Here is a 6,065-nt window from a genome sequence, read left to right as displayed (position 1 = left end):
ATTGACAAGAACTACGAGAAACTGGTAGAAACGAGAGAAGAGATAGAAAAACGAACAAACGACATTAGGAATTACCAACAAGAAAGTGAAATTGATAGGAGCAAAGAAATATATGAGGCCAAGGCAGATATTTGGAATTTGCAGGATAAGGAGGACAAACTCCAAGCCAAATTGGAGAAAAGAGGAATTACAAAAAGGATGACATAATGCTATTTATTTATCTTTTTATTACTTGCTAGTTATTATTTAGATGTTTAGATCCTACTAAGTTTATAGATTTTAGGGATTTAGGATTATTTTTTTCCAGACTAGTTACTAGGAGTCACTACTTTGTTTAGTGTTTTTTTTTTTTTTTTTATATATTAAATAAAGGAAAGTATGTTTTATTCTTGCACATGTTATAATCATTGATTGAGAACTGATCTGCCTGTAACTTATAATTCTAAAGTTTTGGTTTCAGTTTCTTAGAAGAAAAAAAAACTGCAGTACTCTTCAAACATACAACTAGGAATTAGTAGGTTATTGCAGGTTGTTTGCATGTGGAGCTGTCAAACAGGTCCAGCCCAACCCAAACAATTCCTAATTCCAATGTTTTTGAAGAAGTTCCGTCATGATTTAACGTGAACCAAACATTTTTTTTTTTTTAAAAAAAAGTTGAATAAATTTTCTTAGAGCGAAATTTGTACATATTTGTTATTTAATATTCAAAATTATAAATAGAAAGCGAGTGTTTTTCCAAGAATAAATAATCAATTTTTAAATGTACAAGCTAAGTGGCGAAACTCTTTAACATTCCTTTACATTAGCTTAGGGTTGTGTTTTTCTGTTTTCCTTTTCGTTTTTTACTCACAATTCATGCCCAAACTGCCTGCGTAGACTAAGTATAACTATTTACTCTGAGAGCTATATGCGTGAATTGAGGGATTCTACTGAGTCGATGGTTGAGTACGAATAGATCTAAAAATGATTCATGTTCTTAAAAGATATGCTGTTTCAATTTTCTTGTTCGAAGTTCTTAATTTTAACTATAGGTACTTACTCAAGTTAAATGTCAATGTTCACGAAATGTCCATTCTGTCTGCATGCCTGTTTTGACTTTATAACAGAATTTTCTATGTTGTGCAAGCTTCACAAATAGATCAATATGGTAATAATGTGCTGCAAACTATATTTTCAATAAATTCTTCAATTTTTTCCAGAAGCAAATGATTAGTTCCCTGCATCTCACGCTCCATGAATAGCCGGGATACTAAGAAATATCCAAAAAGGTATTTCGGGAATCTGCTTTGTGTAGCTTGCTGAGCGTTTTTTTGTCCTATAAAATAGAACAATACCGAGCATAACTGCATTTCTGTGATGGCACAATGATATAATCAAAATTGATGGCTTCCATTCAACAGGATGATAAAAGAAGATTGTTTGGCTTCCATTCGTGTAAGAATGTTATATCTGTGATCATCATTCATCAGGATTGTTAGGGCAGTAGTGCTTAAGCATATCTTATGTCATTACTTATTTCTTTGTAATGTATCTCAAGGTACCCATTAGAGTTTGTCAGCTACGTACCTTTGCCACTTTTGCCATAAGGAGAAACATCAAATACATCTGCACATAAGCCATGAAACTGGAGATATATTAAGTACCATATATGTTGCTTGCTTGGAAGCTTAATAGCTTGATTTGCTTAAATTATCTACATACCAGGTTGTACTTAATTTGTAAACAAAGTGGGTAATGCTGCAATACTTTTGGCTGAACAGATACAGTTTGTAATAACTCACTCCTTGCTGTTGTAACATTTGAACAAGAAAACTGAATTGCTATGCAACATTATTGTCTAATAATATGCTAAAGTCGTCTTGTTAGCTGATGTTGTGACGTACAATTCAATGATTGCAACTATATGTAGAGCAATTGTCCTGTAACAGTGATATCCAGCACGGGCCATACACCCCTAGTATCTTAAAGAAAAGCCTTGGCAGGATCCAATTAATTTATAACCCTTACTTTTTTATTTTAAGAAATTATTGATTACGAATTGGGAAAAGCATTCATGATTGTCCAAATTAATAGCGTGTGAAAGTAAGGTTAGCTTTCGTTTAGTGCGTAAAAAAGTTCCAAATATACCCAGGTCCACAAAGTCTTTGGTCTTTCAATTTTGACTACAAAATTGGCTTTTCACTTGGTCTATTCCATAGTCTTGTCATTCCAATGAGAAAATTTTCTGTTCCTCTTTTTCAACAGTTGATTAATGTGAAACCTCTGAGGGTGTTTATACTCAAATGAGAAATACCTTACTATGATATTAATAACCACAAATAAAACATAAATCAATAGAAGTTTCACCACCTCAGAAAAGAATTAATTAGACACAAATGTGAAATACTTTATTATGATATTAGTTACAAAGGCCCAACCAAAAATGTGGCGAAGATGGACGAGATCCCTCCACATTTAACCAGATGACTTGGTTCGAGCTTTGAGAACTGAAAAATTCTTATAGGGAACACTTTTAGATAGTTTGTAATATAAGAGGTCTTAAAGTGAATAGATACATCCGTTCGTGAAAGGGCATGCCTATTCTGAAAAGCCATCTCTCAAATTCTATAAATATAAGTACACTCTTGAAGTAGCATATAGAAAAATCTGCAGATATAAACATAGGCTTTGTTGTATCCTAAAGGGAATTGTTTGTATTTTCCCCAATTTGTATACGGGCAATATCTCTTTAAGGAAAGTTGATTCTTCCACGCCTCAAAGCCATTTCATCTTCGATTATGTTTACCTATTTTTCTAACAAACACTTTATCCTTAAACAAGCCACATGTGACACTAATCTAAGTTAATCGAATTCATAAATTCTGAATACTTGATGATTAAAAAAACCGAAAGACAACTATACTCCTTCAAGCTCCTGAAATAAGAAGAATAAACTTGTTTGTTTGTGGAAAAAGTTTCTCGAGTCCTACACTTTGATTTTAACCACGTCCTTTTGACGGCGATAGGGAAAAAAGTTAGGAGTTGGCTCTGACATGCGATATAGGCTTGAAGAGAGATTACTGTGAACTTGTTAGATTAGTGCAGACTTGTAAAATATGTATTCATATGATGACTGTTGGGGTGGAAACGTGGAGATTATTTTTTCCTAATGAGAGTTTTTTTTATTTTGGTGTTTTATCTTCTTCCTTTTTCTGGTCACTCGAACGTACAATATAGATGTTTCCTTCTGTGGCTTTAAGAAATCCGGAATGTTCATATGTACTTAAGTTTTACCTATTATTAGTTGGTTCAAATGTTTCCGGTTGGGACGCCTCAATGTTCAAAAGATTATAATTGAGCTAATAATTCGCCAATAATAGTCGTACTTTAGGATAACAGTGGCGTTGTTCAAAGAAAATTTAGTAGTAACAATACAATTTTGATATGATGATTAGTGTGCGTGTATATATTTTAATATGACGGGGTCAACTTGTGTGCACTTAGATTATTCCACTAGTCAATTGCTATCTCACACAATCGATACAAATATGAAGTTATTTTATTCATCAATACATAAACATATATTGGATCACTAACTATATATACCCCGGGAACTCCTAATATATTTACCTACTTAACGGCACAAGCGAGCCCCCCTATTATGAATTAAAGAATTTAGAATCAATCAAATCTCCGCAAGTAGGATCGAACCTACGACCAATCAGTTAACAGTGGACCCGTGCGTAAAATTCTAAGCTTCCAGCTTCAGCTAAGAAAATTAAAATATATGCTAGGTAATTAGTCGATAATAAACACAAGATTAGACTTTTTGCTTCATATAATACTAATCAATACGCTTTTTTATAATTCCATAAAATTCCAATACAAAAGACTCATGCACTGCATGCAAAAAGCTTTTGCATGCACAACGACCACTGTCTTCTTTCAATTCTTAATGCAACATAAAGTAAAATATAGAATACTTCCTTAGGGACTATGATATGATTGGATAAGAAGACAACTTATAGATGTCACAGTGACCTCCAGGATTCCCAGTATCTCTTATAATTTTCATATATCCGTTTTCCCCCCAAGTAGTTCCCCATGAATTCTTCAACAACCAATATTTTTTACCCTCCTCATCAGTTCCATACCCTATTGCCGTAACTGCATGGTTAATATGGTCCGCACAGCTTCCATGATAAGTTCCTCCTGCGTAAAATTGGAACTCTTGGCTATCACTAGCAGCAATTCCAATTGACACTGGTTGTTTAGTTACGGCTTGTAACAATGCTGTTTCACTTTCAGGCACAACTTGATAGCTGCTTATTTTTACTGCTGGTGTTAGTTCTTGGCTCCTGCATGTGTATTGTTGACTTTTGTATGGATAATCTGATTCAGTTGAAATTCCACCATTTTCTATAATGAAATCAAATGCATTGGTCATGGTGCCGCCGTTACAACCATAGTTTCGGGTGGTGCAATCGAGAAGTTCTTGCTCAGATAGTTCAATCTTTTGGCCTGTTGCAATTTTGTAGGCTCCTTCTAGTGCTCCAACGGCAGAAAACGCCCAACAACATCCTAACATAGAAAAGTAGCATGCTAATATCAAAATTTATAAAAGAATTGAATAAATGGGAGCCAGGGTATGCAGTCGCGAATCTAATATGTAGAGTCAGTGAATTATGTTTATGTGTCACTTTTTTCTCTTTTGCGCGCGCACACACACACACACATATATATATATATATATATATAATTCGAGCTAGACGCAGTAATTTCTACAAATCCTGTCTAGTTTAGAAGTGTCAAATTGGCCGGATGAATGAAATTTGGGCATAAAACGCCAAAACGATACTTGGGCTGAAATGGGCTCTGGCCAAGATGGTTAAACAATGAGTCATAATAAAACAGCAACTCTTACCAAATTTTAATTTCTTAAATTTTCTAGTGATAATTTGCTTAGTTAGCAAATAAAACAAATACAAAAAAAATTCCTTGTTATGACTATACATAACATATTAAATTAAAAAAACTAAAAGAAAATATTTTGACAAGGTCACCTGAATCAGTCAACTTAAAAAGAAATGTCAACTCTTGGATGGTTTGAAATGGGCAGGTCAAAATGAAATAATGGAGATCATTAAGCCGACCTAACCTTGAATAGACCATATTTTCATGAGCTAATTTTGCCACTCTAACAATATTATAGTCTAAATTCGCCACGGAGGACATAATTGTTAATAAAAGTGTTATGTTGTGTCTTACCACATTGACCTTGATTCTTCACTTCGATATGACCAACCCATGCTCCCTCCGATCCAAGTTAGACGGCATTTCATCATCGGTTAGATCATTAATCTTGAATTCGTTGACGACAATGGAGAAGGTGAAGGATGTGAAGGCGTGTTTAATCCGGTATATGATACTTCAAAAAAACTGCAAGTAATATGCGCAAATTCGTTAATGCCTAATTTGTAAGACAAATTTCCTTTATTCATCGACTCGATGAATTTAATGTTTTCTTTGAATATCATGAGTCGTTTTCCTTTTTCTACTTCGTCCTTGTAAACTCTTCCATGACGCGCGCCATCCACGGCTCGTGTCTCTCGATGTCACACCTCAATTCCCGATAGGGTGTGATGGGCACCCGGAGCCCTTACTGAAGACTTGAGCCGAACCCCTCTGTTCGTCATAGTACTCGTGTCATAATGGGCCCCCTAACCGGCCAAAAATGCGTAATGAATTTTTTAAACAACATACAATACATTTTTCAAATCAACATAATCGGCGACCGTACAAAATCTGTAATATCATATATAACAATACAACCGCTTATAGAGCCGCTCACAAATCTGACATCTTATACACATGACTCGTTCGCAAAGCTCCCAATATGTTTATTAACATATAACCCACGTATACCCCCACTTTCCGGCCCCCCGGAGAGAAGGAGCTGCCAAACCTGGGTAGAACACCCGCTTGTTTACCACCCCTGTACCGCGCGGATTAACGCGCCCCCCAAGAAAGGGGGCATGCGAATAGGTACCCAGTATGTGGCGAAAATAGTAATAGCGAGACTAAAA

At 35.1% G+C, this 6,065-nt stretch overlaps 1 pseudogene; it reads right to left on the bottom strand.

Annotated features, from left to right (window-relative positions):
- Nucleotides 1–3,818: 3,818 nt before the first annotated feature.
- LOC132049017 (zingipain-2-like) overlaps nt 3,819–6,065 on the bottom strand; it is a 3,846-nt pseudogene continuing 1,599 nt past the window's right edge.

Source organism: Lycium ferocissimum, chromosome 3 (assembly GCF_029784015.1).
Source record: "Lycium ferocissimum isolate CSIRO_LF1 chromosome 3, AGI_CSIRO_Lferr_CH_V1, whole genome shotgun sequence".
NCBI classification, from domain to species: domain Eukaryota; kingdom Viridiplantae; phylum Streptophyta; class Magnoliopsida; order Solanales; family Solanaceae; genus Lycium; species Lycium ferocissimum.
This window is presented reverse-complemented; position numbering and strand designations above follow the sequence as displayed.